Raw genomic sequence first — 15,206 nt, 5'->3', positions numbered from 1 at the left:
TTTTCCAAACTTAATAATTCTGTGATTCCATAATTTAAATGTTTTGGTTTGTTTAATATGTGCATCCTCATTAAATTCAAAGTTAGCACAATCTAGGTTCAGAGCACCAAGCATTTCACTGGCAGGCTTTAACATTCTCACAGAAAGCGAAGTCATCCCCAGGTGTTAACTCCATTCATAGGTTAAAATGCAGTAATTTAAAAGGTAATCTTTTGTGCCTTATCAGCACTCCACAATGGACACTTAATAACATGCCTGATCAGAAATGGATTTTAACCTCAGAATTAGTGAGGCTTTACGATTCCTTAGTGAATGATTTAGGATTTTCATTTCTCTTCTCACAGCATAACAGCTATTCATTACACAGTTTCATTTCTCAGAGACAGACAGACTATATAATGGGGTTTAGGACTCAGGGATAGAGCAAGAATATTTGGGAGTCTAAATCTCACTGAATTCACTCTTGAAATCAAAACTACAGTCCTTCACTACCTTAGCTGCTTCCTAACACCGAAGTATCTCATCCCCATAGAATGGCTTAGGTTGGAAGGGATCTCAGAGATCACCTACTCTAATACCATGGGCAAGGACACCTCTCAGTTAGATTTGGTTGCCCAAGGCCTCATCCAGTGCTTACAGTTTGCTGGTGAGAAAGTCCAGAATCACCTCCATCTTTCATGTAGCTTGGCAGTTAACCACTGGCTTTCTTCTGTCAGGATCCAAGAGCAGAGTGAGGATATCACCTGGAGGTGTTTCCCTCATGTAACAGGTGATAAAGCTGTGTGCTAGTGGGAGATGGAACGTGAAAGGCTTTTTTTTCTTCACTTATTAAACAATCTTAGTCTAACCCCATGAGTATTTCTTGCTTGTGCCCTTCCAATCCTCTTCCTACAGCTAGGACAACCTAAGTACCCTAGCTCTGACAGTCTCTAAATATTCTGTATTTATTCCTCAAAGTGTTTGAGTGTTCACTGATAATTACCAAAAAAATGCCTCACAGACAACCTTTTTGCTACCCAGTAGCATAGGTAGACATGAGTAGACATATGAGTAAACATGAGTAGATGTATCTGCTCGGTTGATATGTCAAGTATCAGGTGTGACCTTACAGTATCTGCCTTCATTTAACCCAGTAAAACTCTCCTGGGTGGGGGATTCAAAAAGGTTAACAGTATCTGTTAAGGATCCCAAGCACAAATATGTGTTTAGATTCTACTGCATTTAAAGTTGAATGTGTTAGAAGTGTGGCAATCTGACCACAAGCATCTGACTGGGATGCTTTCTCTGGGAATTCAGAGAGAAAAATAAAATAAAAACTGGTATTGGTACATGTGTCAGAATATCAAATGCTTTTGAGGGACAGTTTTTGACAAGAAGGAAATGGATTCATAAATTCATAGAATGGTTTGGGTTGGAAAGGACCTTAAAGATCTTCTAGTTCCAACTGCCCTGCCATTGGCAGGGATACCTTCCCCTAGACCAGCTTGTTCATGGCCTCATCCAGTCTGGTCTTAAGCACATACAGGGAGGGGGCACCCATGACCTCCCTGGGTAACCTGTACCAGTGTCTCACCACTCTCACTATGAAGAATTTCTTCCTACTCTCCAGTCTAAATCTGGCTTCCTCAAGATTCAATCCATTCCCTCTAGTCCTATCACTATAAGCCCTTGTAAAAAGCCCTGTCCCATCTTTCTTGTCAGCCCCCTTCAGGTACTGGAAGGCTGCTGTAAGGTCTCACTGGAGCCTTCTCTTCTCATATTCCTACAGATGGTCTGAGCCAGTCTAAATACTGATTTTATTGCAGACTTGATGTTCTTTAAGATTTTCAGAATTTTTCCCACTAGCAGAAATTGCTTCTTTATCTTGGAAGAATATACATTGTAATTTCTGCAGAATTTCAATAGCTCAACAAAAATCAATAAAAAATTATGTCTGTTTCTTCCCTCCAGAATTTCTATACCAGCTCAAAAGCATAAAATTCATACCACTCATGGAATCATTTTGGTTGGAAAAGACCTTGAAGATCATCAAGTCCAACCATTATATCTAACTCTACCAAATCTGGTGCTAAACCGTGTCCCTCAGCACCACATCTCCATGGCTTTTAAACACCTCCATGGATAAGGATTCAGTCACTTCCATGAGGAACATGATATAGAATATTCTTAGCCCCTGCAAGGAAGCACACACTATGAGTTAAGCCTAAATCCCCAAACAAGGTCTTAAGAACATGCTAAAATTTTACTTGTTGCATAAGGTTACTTTCAAACTGGTAGCGGAGGAAAAAGGACATCAACAGCAGGAAAAACACTCTGGGCATTTATCACTTGCCAGCCAGAATTCAGCATCCACTGACATTTCTGAAAGGACCTTGCATTTATGAGAACATGCACAGCAAAGGAATTACAGCACTCCCTGTGCTCTGTAATCCTTCCTCACCATAATTTGAGTTATAACAACCATTTCCTAATTATTCTGGAACTCAGTTTCTATTTAGAGCACTCCAAAAGATTTTACTCTTGCTGTGAAAAACCTTCTCAAGCCACCTCATCACATTTACTGGGAGCTACTGTTGCCAAGAACTAGGCATGTAAAGCTCCTCTTTCCTATGCAGTCAAGAAGAGTGCATAATATTTTTAGGACTCTCTGCCTGAGGCTATGGAAAAAGGGAATGAGGAAGCACTACAGTAGGCAAAGATAAAAATCATAGAATTATTAAGGTTGGAAAGGACCTCTGAGATCGTCCAGTCCAACCATCAACCCATCACCACCATGCTCACTAAACCAAGTCCTAAAGTGCCATGACTACAGGGTTTTGAACACCTCTGGGGATGTGACTCCACTCCACTGGGCTGTCAAGATGACGACAGCTAAAACAGTAATTATTGCAGAGAAAGACTGTGGATGATTTCCTAAATCTTACAGCTTAGATTAAAAAGATTTGAAACAGTTAAACATTTTCTGAGCAGTTAGTGATCCAGACCTCAATGTACCTTTCACAAATGACAGTCTAAGGCCCTGAGGGATACATTTGGGAGAGGAGCACACATTTAAGATATGAGTGAATGACAGGGATTCAGGTGAACAATCTGGGCATTGTTTTCTTCATGTGTGACACCTCCAAGTTAATAAAGGGGATTTTAAGTATTCCAGTTAGAATTAGCCATTGGTCTTTGAACCCTAGAGAGATGCTTCTGCTAGATATCTGATTCTGCTACATATCTGATTTACAGGCTCCAAGTCAAGGGTCCCCAAAAGCTCATGTGCAGGGTATTTCAGGGCATAATACTGCAATTTTCTGATGGGGTGAAAGGCTGCTGATTTACAGAGTATTTTCAGCCAAAGGTAAAGGTACATCACTCAGTGGTACATAATTAGGAGTCTTAAAGGTATGGCACAGGCAGGAGGCAGAGGATGGCGTTGCTAATGTCCTGTTTTGCCATGACCAAAATGAGTAGTAGAAATAGAAATGTTGCAATGGATATATCTTCAATGCATAAGTGTGAGGAAGAAGCTCAAAGAGGGGGAAAAAACACCAAAGAGATAATAAGCTAACAGGGGAAAGAATGGCAGAGTGAAAAAATTAAATAAGCATGAAATCAGAAAGCTTAGGCAACAGAAGACTAAAATAACACATATCTAAACATACCCAGATATATATAGTTTATATATAAAGAGAGCAGCAAAAGCTCTACTGGAAATGAAAGGAATTTGGCCAGAACTAAAGAGCACTCATGACAGATTTGCAAGAAGATATCAAAGATGGAGACAGCATAGCAAATCCCTGGAGGGTTTGTAAGGTGACGTAAGAGGTCAGAGCTGAGTATCTTCCTCATGCTGGTATTTATCAGCATAGGAAATATGACAAAGAAATGCAGAAGTTGTGAGAGAAATAAGAAAAATATGGAAAAAATGATAAGAAATCCAAAAGAAAAGACAGGGAATAGAATAGAATAGAATAGAATAGAATAGAATAGAATAGAATAGAATAGAATAGAATAGAATAGAATAGAATAGAATTAACCAGCTTGGAAGAGACCTTTGAGATCATCAAGTCCAACCCATCATCCAGCACCATCTAATCAACTAATCCATGGCACCAAGCACCCCATCAAGTCTCCTCCTAAACACCCCTAATGATGGCAACTCCACCACCTCCCTGGGTAGCCCATTCCAACGGGCAATCACTCTCTCTATGAAGAATTTCTTCCTATCATCTAGTCTAAACCTCCCCTGGTGCAGCTTGAGACTCTGTGCTCTTGTTCTGGTGCTGGTTGCCTGGGAAAAGAGACCAGCCCTGCTCCTGCTGGCCACACTATTCCTGATGAAGGCCAGGATGCCATTGGCCTCCTTGGCCACCTGGGCACACTGCTGGCTCATGAAACAGATTAAGAGGACCATGCCCTAAAAGTACAAATACCCCTAAAAGGGAGTCTGACATGGTCTTCACTGCAAATACCCAAACTCAAATAAAGATGAAAATGTTCATGGCTGCTTCATGACATCTTCAGTGCACTGCAGAATGTCTCACAGACTGATCACCTACATTGCTCAATTAATTATTTTGTCTAGAGCTCATATTAAACAAAATGTGGCTATCTCCTATGTTATTTCATCTATATCCAACCTGCCTCTTCAAAGAAACAAACAAAAATAAACAGTCCTAATTTTCCTCCCTCACTTCTTTATAGGTAAAAATCTTTTCACACTTTTCATGCCTCCTATTATTTTCCTTACCCAATTCAGATTTGTGTTACAAACCATTTGACTTTATATTTCACCTGCATGATTAATTCATTACAGCAGGGCAGAGATAAATAGGTGCACATAAAGCCCTTCTGTTAGCTTGACAGGAAGAAAAGATTTATTTTGTATACAGATCACTGTATGAGCAGATTGAAACATGTTGTTTTGGTAAATTTATTGATATTGGTTTCCAGCAACTTACACTTGAAAATGAAACTGGTAATTTGGGAGAGTCTAATTTAGGGCTTCAGAGCCATGATTTCAGCCTGTATGATCCCTCTCTACCCACCCTTAAAAAAACAATCAAGCTATTTTTTGGGTTTCCCCGACGAAGTATTCCGAATATAGATTTAAATTACAGCTGAAGTTATTTTCTGGGAATCAAACATATTTTTTCAGGGCTGCACATATTGTTGGAGGGGCAGCATCTAACAGCTCTTTCCTAAGAGATATCCAACACAAAAGAGCTTTTAACTTTGATGGCTGCTTTCTTCTACTTTATTTGCTGCATTTTCAACACTTCCCAATGGTCAGAATCAAGTCTGTCTGAGCGTGTTTCCTGCAGTAGTCTTCTGGGTTTGCAAACCCTTTTCTGACAGATGTGAGAATCCTTTGCCCTTTTAGTTTTAGAATGTTTCACAATGAATGATTCAAACATTCTTTTCTAATCTTCCTTATACAAATACATCAAAGTCACAATTTGATGGTGGGAGTTTTATCTGCAAAGAAAATAAATTGTTTACTCTATTTATTACCATTTCAAATTTGCTACACTACTCTTTATGGAAACTTGAAAAAGGAAAAGAATAGTTGTGACCCAGTTGCTAGTAGCTACCTATCTAGCATACACCACTACAAAAGCTCTAGCTGGTCCTGACAAGCAGGGTAGTGAAAAGGTGTATGAAAGGGGAAAAGAAGCTGATTCTGCTCTGTTTTATGCCAGAGGCAGAGCTACCATAATATATAATGCTGTAAGATAAGGGAATATGGGTCCCTCAGACCCATGACCCAAGCTGAAGAGAATCTCTTTTAGCAACCTGTAGGCACATTTAAAAGGCTCCATCAAGGCCAGATAGCAATTTCCTGATGAGGCAGCAAGTATGTTGCAATGATTCTCTTGTGGTGTTCTCAGTAGGGTCATGATCTGCCTTGGGATAAATCTCTGACCTTCTTGGAATATATTTAGAACTTTGCAGTTCAGGTTAAAGAAGCAATGGGATCAAGGCAACACAAACAGACAAGCTGAATATAGGAAGACTGAATTTTCTGTCCTTATTTTTGCACACTGCCTCAAAGGAAATCATACATTAGCCAAAGTTCTGCTTTTGTCACAGAATCACAGAAGGGAAGGGAACTCTGGAGACCCTCTTTTCCAGCTCCCCTGGCAAAGCAGGGTCACCTAGGGCAGGTCACATAGGAACATACCCAGGCAGGTTTTGAAAGTCTCTAGAAAAGCAGATTCTACCACCTCTCTGGGCAGCCTGTTCCAGTGCTTCATCACCCTCACAGCAAAGAAGATTCTCCTCATATTGAGGTGGAACTTCCTGTGTTTCAGCTTCTACCTGTTGCCTCTTGCCCTATCACTGGGCACCACTGAGACAAGACTGCTTCCATCTTCTTGACATTTACTTCATAGCAGTGTTCCTTTAAATTAGTACAGAAAAGAGTAAGCTTTCAGATGTTTCATCTACAGGCTGCCTTCTCACACAATGCTTCATCTTGTAGCTCCCAGTGGACTGTGCACCGGGTAAATACTGAAACAGAGACAGCACTCATTTTATTTCTTCATGGGCTACTGGAAACCACTTTGAGTCTCTACCAGAAGTTAGAGAAAGAATATTTGTCCTAATTCCACCTTTTGTTAATGATAGGCCCTGAGGACAGGAGAATTTTTAGGCAGGAAAATCTTCAGTCTTTTATAGAGAGAACTAATTTGAAGAAACCAACATCTGTGGCCTATAATGGTTCTTCTTGTATGAGTTGTTAAAACTGTAATATTAGCTGCATGAGGTTTACAAGTTGGAAGATATTATATAGTTTATATAGAGTCCCTGCTGGAAGTTGCAGGAAAATTGTAAAGTAGCTGTGGAACATGTTGCACATTGCACTATCATCTGAAAAGTTTAGGTTGGAAAAGAGCTCTGGGGTTAGGTTTCTACTCAAAGTAGGGCTAACCTCCAGCAAAGGCTGTACTCAGGCTCTGAGTTTCTTCTCAAGCTCTGCAACTCCATTCCCTTTGCACAGGGTGGCCTAAACAATTTTTAGGGCATAGAAAGAAGATGAAACTCCACTATGATCTTCTCCATTCTCCAATGGCACCCTGGGGTACATCAAGATGAGATGGCCAGCAGGTGAAGAGAGATTCTCCTGCCCCTCTACTCTGCCCTAGTCAGGCCTCATCTGGAGTACTGGGTCTACGTCTGGACTCCTTAGTTCAAGAAGGACAGGGAACTGGTTAAGAGGGAACAGCAAAAGGATATGAAGATGATTAAGGGACTAGAACATTTCTCTTAAGAGAGACTGAGGGGCTCAAGGTGGGGAGAAAGTTGTTCACTGAGAGAGTCGTTCACCATTGGAATGGGCTGCCCAGGGAGGTGGTGGAGTCACCACCCCTGGAGGTGTTCAAGAAGGGATTGGACATGGCACTTGGTGCCATGGTTTAGTCATGAAGTCTGTGGTGACAGGTTGGACTTGATCTTTTAGGTTTCTTCCAACCTTGGTTCTGTGATACTATGGCTTGGGGCTTTTTAGACTGCAGAAGAGAAGACTGAAGGGGGCATCTTCTCAATGCTTATCAATATTTAGAGGGTGGATGCCAGGAGGATAAGGCCAATCGTTTTTCAGTGGTGCCCAGTGACAGGATAAGAAGTCATGAGCACAGAACATAGGAAGTTTCATCTAAACATGAGGAGGAACTTCTTTATTCTGAGTGGGGCAGAGCACTGGAACAGGCAGCCCAGAAAGGTGGTAAAGTCTCCATCTCTGGAGTCATTCAAAACCCACCTGATCACCATCCTGTGCAGCCTACTCTGAATGAGCCTGGTCTGGCAGGGGGTTGGACAAGATAATCTCCAGAGATTCCTTCCAACCCCTATAATTCTGTGATTCCTTGAAACTAGAAAAAGACAAATAGAAATCATGTAGATGCCATTATTGCAAATTAATTCAATGACTACATCATTGTGGGATTCCAGAAAAAAAGAACAAAGAAACAAACAAATGAAAGCTTTATTAGCTTAGGACATAATTTGACTTCCTGGCTTTCATTTTCTACCAAAAAAAAAAAAAAAAAAAAAAAGAGAGAGAGAGAAAAAAATTTTCCATTACAATAAACAGAATTAACACAGGCTGACAGAAGAGGTGGGAACTCATTCTGTTCACATGCCTTTAAAATCCCTGCTCATTCTAGTTACCTCATATCCCATTTCTGTCCATGTTGAGGTCATGTAACCGGACAAGAAGCTGCAGAAATAAAGCAGGAATCCAAGACAGCAAATAAGTGCAGCTGAATTAAAACTAGAGAAAAAAAATCCTGTCTTGTGTTGGTGGTAAAGACACCAAACAAAAAACCCCACAAACCAAAACCCAACAACAAAACAAAACACAAAAAGAACAAAACAATAAGATTCCTGCCTCTTAAAATCCTTATTGGCGCCATGGTTTAGTTGATTAGATGGTTTTGGATGATAGGTTGGACTCGATCATTTCAAAGTCTCTTCCAACCTGGTTAATTCTACTCTATTCTATTCCATGGAATAAGGAGAAACAGAAAATCTTCCACAAGTCCAAGGGCATTGCTTCAGTCTGAACCAAGCTGCAAGAACTGACTTGGTCTTAGTAACCATTAAATGACAGAGTTCTTACTATCTTGTATCAGGAACTGTGTGACCAGCAGCACCAGCAAGGTGATCATCCGCCTTTACTCAGCACTGGTAGCACCACACCTTGAGTACTGGTTTCAGTTTTGGGACCCTCACTACAAGGAGGACATTGAGGTGCTAGAGCATGTCCAGAGAAAGGCAACAAAGCTGGTGAAGGGTCTGGAGAACAGGGCTGGTGAGAGGCAGCTGAGGGAACTGGGGTTGTTTAGCCTGGAGAAAAGGAGACTGAGGGGAGATCTTCTTGCTCTCTACAACTCCCTTATATTGGAAATTGCACTAAAGCTTCAGCTCCATAAAGGTTATTGAAAATTCTTCCACTGGCAATATTGAAGAAAAAGTTAAACTTCAGACTCTGGGCTGTAACGGTTATTTTATACCTTTGGTGCTTTTAGACCATTTTAAGTGTGTTACATGATGTGCAACACAAGGAACTTCACAGAATGTGCCTGGAGTGTGATTTGCATTGTTTCCAATCAATTCAGATTTGAAAGTATTAAATGCTTGCAGCTTGTATTTGGAACCAAAGCTCTTTTGTTGTAAAACATTTCATTAAATTGCTACCCTTATTTCCTCTATTAACTGGTTTTTGTTTTCTTTTACAACATAATCCATCAGGTAACATCATTATTCTTTTTCAGTGACTTTTCTGCTACATTAGACCTGCATTGTGATACCTTTCTCAATATATTTCTTTACATGTACAGTGTAAACAAATATCTGGATTTCACTGCACTGTAATAGGAAAGTCGAGAGAATAATCAAGTGCACATTTCAGGTCCTGACTTTTTTCTGGATTAAGTTAACACAGTTCTGTTGCTGTTCATATGACCATAATGACCTAAGTTAGCTACTAGATATCATAAATACTTTCTGAAACATCCAAAATATTTCACAGTCTAAATATAAAGGCTAAAATTCTAGTCTTCTACCGGAATTACACTTGTCATATCTCATCAGGCTCCTGCAGAAGTGCTCAGAGCACAATTGTGACAAGCAGAGCAGGGTATTTCTTACAGATGATGGGCCATGCTGCACTTTTCAGTCACTTCTCTACTTTCCTTGCAAGTTCATTCTTTCTTTGCACTAAGTCCTTGGTTAAATCTTTCTGAAGGTCACCTTAAAAATTAGGCTACTAAAGAACTGAAGAGGGATCGTTCACACTGGATTGCAGATACTTCTGAACCACCATTTTGGTGTAAATGGGTACTGTCTGACCACATTTTTCTGTTCAACCTTTATTTCATGAAAGCATACAGTGGCCAAAATCCTGACAACAACAATTACTAATCAATGAGAGGTGTTTAAATCAGATTTAGTTGGGTGGCACATCAAATAAAATTGTGAGAAGTTAAGAGCAAGCAGATTATCACATTATTCATATACCTCAGAGCTCACTCCAATTAACAGAAGCAATTCTCTCCTGAGTACTTTCTGAGGAACCTCTATTAAAGGAGTTGGGAGCCAGGAGGGAGGTTGGTCTGTTCTCTCAAGGAACAAGTGATAAAATGAGAGGAAATGACCTCAAGTTGCACCAGGGGAGGTTTAAGTTGGATGTTAGGGAAAATTCTTGGCTGCAAGAGTAGTCAGGCATGGGAACAGGCTGCTGAGGGAGGTGGTGGAGTCACCATCCCTGGAGGTGTTAAAAATTGTAGACATGGCACTTGGGGCCATGGTTTAATGGCCATGGTGGTGTTGGACTGGCAGTTGGACTCAGTCTTAGAGGTCTTTGCAACTTGAATGATTCTATGATTCTAAGTAATTATTCAAAGATTTTTCAAGAAAATTAAATATAGTGATAAAACTTTGGTAATTATTTAATGTACCTGGGATATGCTTAAGGAAGAATGATCATAGAATCATAGAATCAAAAAGGTTGGAAGAGAAATCAAAGATCATCAAGTCCAACCTGTCACCCAACACTTCATGACTACTAAACCATGGCACCAAGCACCCCATCCAGTCTCTTCTTAAACACCTCCAGGGACAGTGACTCCACCACCTCCCTGGGCAGCACATTCCAATGATGAATGACTCTCTCAGGGAAGAACTTTCTCCTCACCTCAAGCCTAAACTTCCCCTGGTGTAGCTTGAGACTGTGTCCTCTTGTTCTGGTGCTGGTTGCCTGGGAGAAGAGACCAACTCCCTCCCTACAACCTCCTTTCAGGTAGTTGTAGACAGCAATAAGTTCTCCCCTGAGCCCCCTCTTCTCCAGGCTAAGCAACCCCAGCTCCCTCAGCCTCTCCTCAAAGGGCTTGTGCTCAAGGCCTATCCCCAGCCTTGTTGCCCTTCTCTGGACATGTTCAAGAGTCTCAATGTCCTTCTTAAATTGAGGGGCCCAGAACTGGTCACAGTACTCAAGGTGTGGCCTAACCAGTGCTGAGTACAGGGGCACAATGACCTCCCTGCTCCTGCTGGCCACTCTATTCTTGATGCAGGCCAGGATGCCATTGGCCTTCTTTGCCACCTGGGCACACTGCTGGCTCGTGTTCAGCCAGCTGTCAATCAGTACCCCCAGGTCCCTGTCTGTGTGGCAGCTCTCCAGCCACTCTGACCCCAGCCTGTTCCAACTCCTATGTAAAAATAAGTCAACCATTTTAAATGCTGCTCCTGTACTAATTTCCACAGAAGAAAAAAAAAAAAACAAAACGATGCAGTAACTCTTAAAACCATGAAAATAATGTGGAAAGGTTTGCAATTATCCATGAAATATTCTTACATTAGAGAAGCCCTTCTTTTTACCATAATCAGCAAAGAAGGTGGACAGCAGACTTAATTGTTCAGTAGACAACTTGCAAGTCCTCTACCAGGGTATGGACATAAGTGCAAAATGAAACTAAGGCACTGTGCAATTCTGTGAGTAAGAAAAGATCTGCAAACTTTGATTTGGACTTTCTAGAGCCGCAACTGCAAGGACTCATTCTTTGGGTATGTGCAGCTAAAAATACTCTCCATTGAAAACAGAGACAAGGAAAATGCTGATTAAAACTAAAGCTTCCAGAACTGCTCAGTTATACCCAGGACACAATCACTTCCTATGTTCTTATCTGAGTACAAAGTCAGGTTGTAAATCCTAGGTACAAGATAATATCATACTTTACACAAGAGGTAGTGAATAATTCTGCAGTATAGGATCAATGTAACTAGGCAAAAAGTAAGCAAACAAGTATAAGGTTATAGCCAGGCAGTATAAAGTCTACCAACCCTTCACTCACATTTTTCTCAAGTCATTCAGATAACTTCTTCACTGAAAGGGTTCTCAAATACTGGAACATTCTTCCCAGGGAGCCGGTTGGTGCCCATCCCTGGAGGTGTTTAAAAGCTGCAGAGGCATGGTGCTGAGGGACATGGTTTAGCACCAGGCTTATGAGAGTTAGAGAATGGTCTTAAATGATCTCAATCATCTTAAAGGTCTTTTCCAATCACAATGATTCTATGACTCTACCTTTTATCTACAGACATGCACAGATTATTTTATCAAATTTTCTTGGGCATTATTTGTTTGTTTGTGGGATTTTTGGTGGGTTGTTCTGTTGTTGGGTTTGTTTTGGTTCAGGGTTTTTATTTTGGTTTTTTGGTTGGTTTTGTTTGGGGGGATGGTTTGTTTTTCAATTCAGTACTGTTCTGCGCCACAGTACCAATGTAAAAAGAAAAGCAAAAGCTTTCTGCAGAGGGGCAGTGAGGAAATAAGCAGATTGTTCACTACACAGAACTTCTTTGTCTACTCCAGAGGCATGGAAATGTGCAACAGGACATGGTGGAAGAAGATCAAAGAATGATGAAGCTGGCACAAACAACTGTGAAACTTCCAAGGAGAGACTGAGGTGAGACCCCATCTGGAGTACTGTGTCCAGTTCTGGAGCCCCTATTACAGGAAGGGCTGGAGCACCTCTCCTATGAGGACAGACTGAGGGAGCTGGAGTCTGGAGAAGAGAAGGCTCTGAGGAGACCTTATTGTGACCTTCCAGTATCTGAAGAGAGCTACAAGAAAGCTGGTGAGGGACTTTTTAGGGTGTCAGGGAGTGATAGGACTAAGGGGAATGGAGCAAAACTAGAAGTGAGTAGATTCAGATTGCATGTTAGGAAGAAGTTCTTCATCATGAGGGTGGTGAGACACTGAAACAGGTTGCCCAGGGAGGTGGTAGAACCTCATCCCTGGAGGTTTTTAAGGCCAGGCTGGATGTGGCTCTGGGCAACCTGCTGTAGTGTGAGGTGTCCCTGCAGGGATGTTGGAACTAGATGATCCCTGAGGTCCCTTCCAACCCTAACAACCCTTACAGCTGTAATTAGGTAGGTCTGTTATTTATATTATTAATTTAACTCTTTGAATCAGATGAAACAAACAGAAAACACTGAGATCAGATGATCAATCACATTTACAATCACTGTTACACTGGCAGCTTTACAAAGCCAAGTACTCTCTTGATGGATGTTCACCTCCCAACAAGTCTGGCACCTGCTAGCAATGCCTATCACTCAAACTCCAAAAGACACAACCTGCTTACTGTGCTGTTGTAACATATTTTGCCTAGTGTCCACAAGCCCTTCTCCGGAGGGCTTCTTTCAACACATTCACCACTCAGTCTGTGCTTATGCTGGAGACTGTTCCAATTCAGGTCCAAGACCTTGCACTTGCCCTTTTTGAACTTCATGAGTTTTTCACATGGGCCCACTTCTCCAACCTGTCAAAGTCCCTCTGCATGGCACCCTATTCCTCTGGCCTACCAACAGCACTGGTCAGCTTGGTGTCAGATGTTCTGATGTTCTGCAAGAGACAGAAGCATTCCTTTTGTACCTGTGTGCTTCCAAATTAGTCTGGCAGTGCCTTCAGCAGGTGCAAGCAGGCAATTTTCTAAGCTTACAGGTAAGAGATTAAGGAGACTGTGGACTAAGCCTAGCCATCAGACCTCAGCAGCTGTTACCCAGTGCATTGTCAACTTTAATTTAATGTCCTAGGGGAATAAGAGAAGGCTGCTCTCCTGCATGAATAGCCCAGGTAGCTCATTAATGGTGTGGCACTGCCGGCTTTGTCACTCTGCTCACACTGCCTCAGGCAATAACAACAAGAATAAAACTTAAGGGAAAACAAACAATTCAGAGAGCCTTCCAAAAAAAGTTACTGTGACTTGTGGAGGTCTGCAGCCCATCACTATCAAATATCAGAGCTCACACCAAACATTAGAAAAAAGCTAGGAAGTTTGGCATGTATCTCAGCTTGGTGAGCACTCAAAAGGCATCAAAGTCACAATGCAGGTGACCTTGAGAGAAATAAACCAGAAGTTGTATAACTAATAGTGAAGAGTTAACTCTTCAGACATAAACCAAAAATAGTTATAAAACTGTGGGTGAAACTGAGGGGATACTTCTCAAATCTTAATTCTGATGTTTCCCACATGGCCACATCTATTATAGCTGAACTGTGGGGAAAATCCTTGAGATCACACTGCTAGCAGCTGCTGTTAAGCTGCTGCTCAGGTCTATAATCATAACTCATCAAGTAGTACAAGGTAATGTATTGTACACTCAGTACTTAATGTTGGTGTTTTTACTTCTAAAAGCAGCTTTGGCTCATTTGGGCAACATATTCTAACTGTGGTTAAAATAACTGCTTGTTAATGTGAGAGTTTGAACAGACAGCAATTGACAGCCTGGGTAGCTCATCCAAAGATGGCTTTTAGAGAAGGAGTTCACTCACTGTATGAGAAGCTTTTTGCTCTGTGAAGAGCTGTGGTAGGTAATGCTGCAACCAGCATTACAATCACTCAGTAAAGACACAAAGATAATATTCTAGAGGGGAGAATTTTAATTACTCTGAACTCAGCAATAAGGTATCTGTCTCTTCTATTTTCATCCAGGAGAGACAGAAAGAACAAGTACTGTAAGCAACAACAATAAAACTCTCATCATAAAACTTCTGAGGAACTTTGGAGGCCAGCACTTCATAAATTATGGCTGCTCAGAAGCAGGCCACCCCCTTTTCACTAATTATTTCATTTTATTGTTCACTGGTACACTCAGAGGATGATTAGACCTTCTAATCAATTTGATAATCAGTAGGATTAATTTTTCTCTCACCCTATGAACTGTTTTTGTAGAAATATTAATAACTGCCAGTAGTGGAGAGTCTTCTGCTCTCATATTAAAAACTCAGGTTATAGGGTTGCAGGTGAAGTAGTCTAGTACAGCCACAGGTAATTTCATAATAAACATAGATTATAATTGCAGCACTATTATTGCAATGCTGTATAAATTTCCACTCAGCTAAATGTGATTGCTGATCACACACTACAATGTCTGTAGCTATTATAATGTGAGAAGTTGAAGAGCTTAAACTCAAGCAAACCTTGACATGACTGAGAGCCAAGAGCTTCATCCTATACCTGCAATGAATTTTGAAAAGTATCTTTATCTTGAGCTTCAGGAATGGCCAAAGATCTGATGATAACAAAGAGACTGTCCTTTCAAAAAGTATAAAAGCAACAATTATAAACTTATCCAGAGTTTGATTAAGAATCCTAACCTACAAAGGAAGGAACAACATAAACTGAAAGAGAAAAAACAGAAAAATAAACTTTTAAATG

This window comes from Dryobates pubescens, chromosome 1 (genome assembly GCF_014839835.1).
Source record: "Dryobates pubescens isolate bDryPub1 chromosome 1, bDryPub1.pri, whole genome shotgun sequence".
NCBI classification, from domain to species: Eukaryota; Metazoa; Chordata; class Aves; order Piciformes; family Picidae; genus Dryobates; species Dryobates pubescens.
This window is presented reverse-complemented; position numbering follows the sequence as displayed.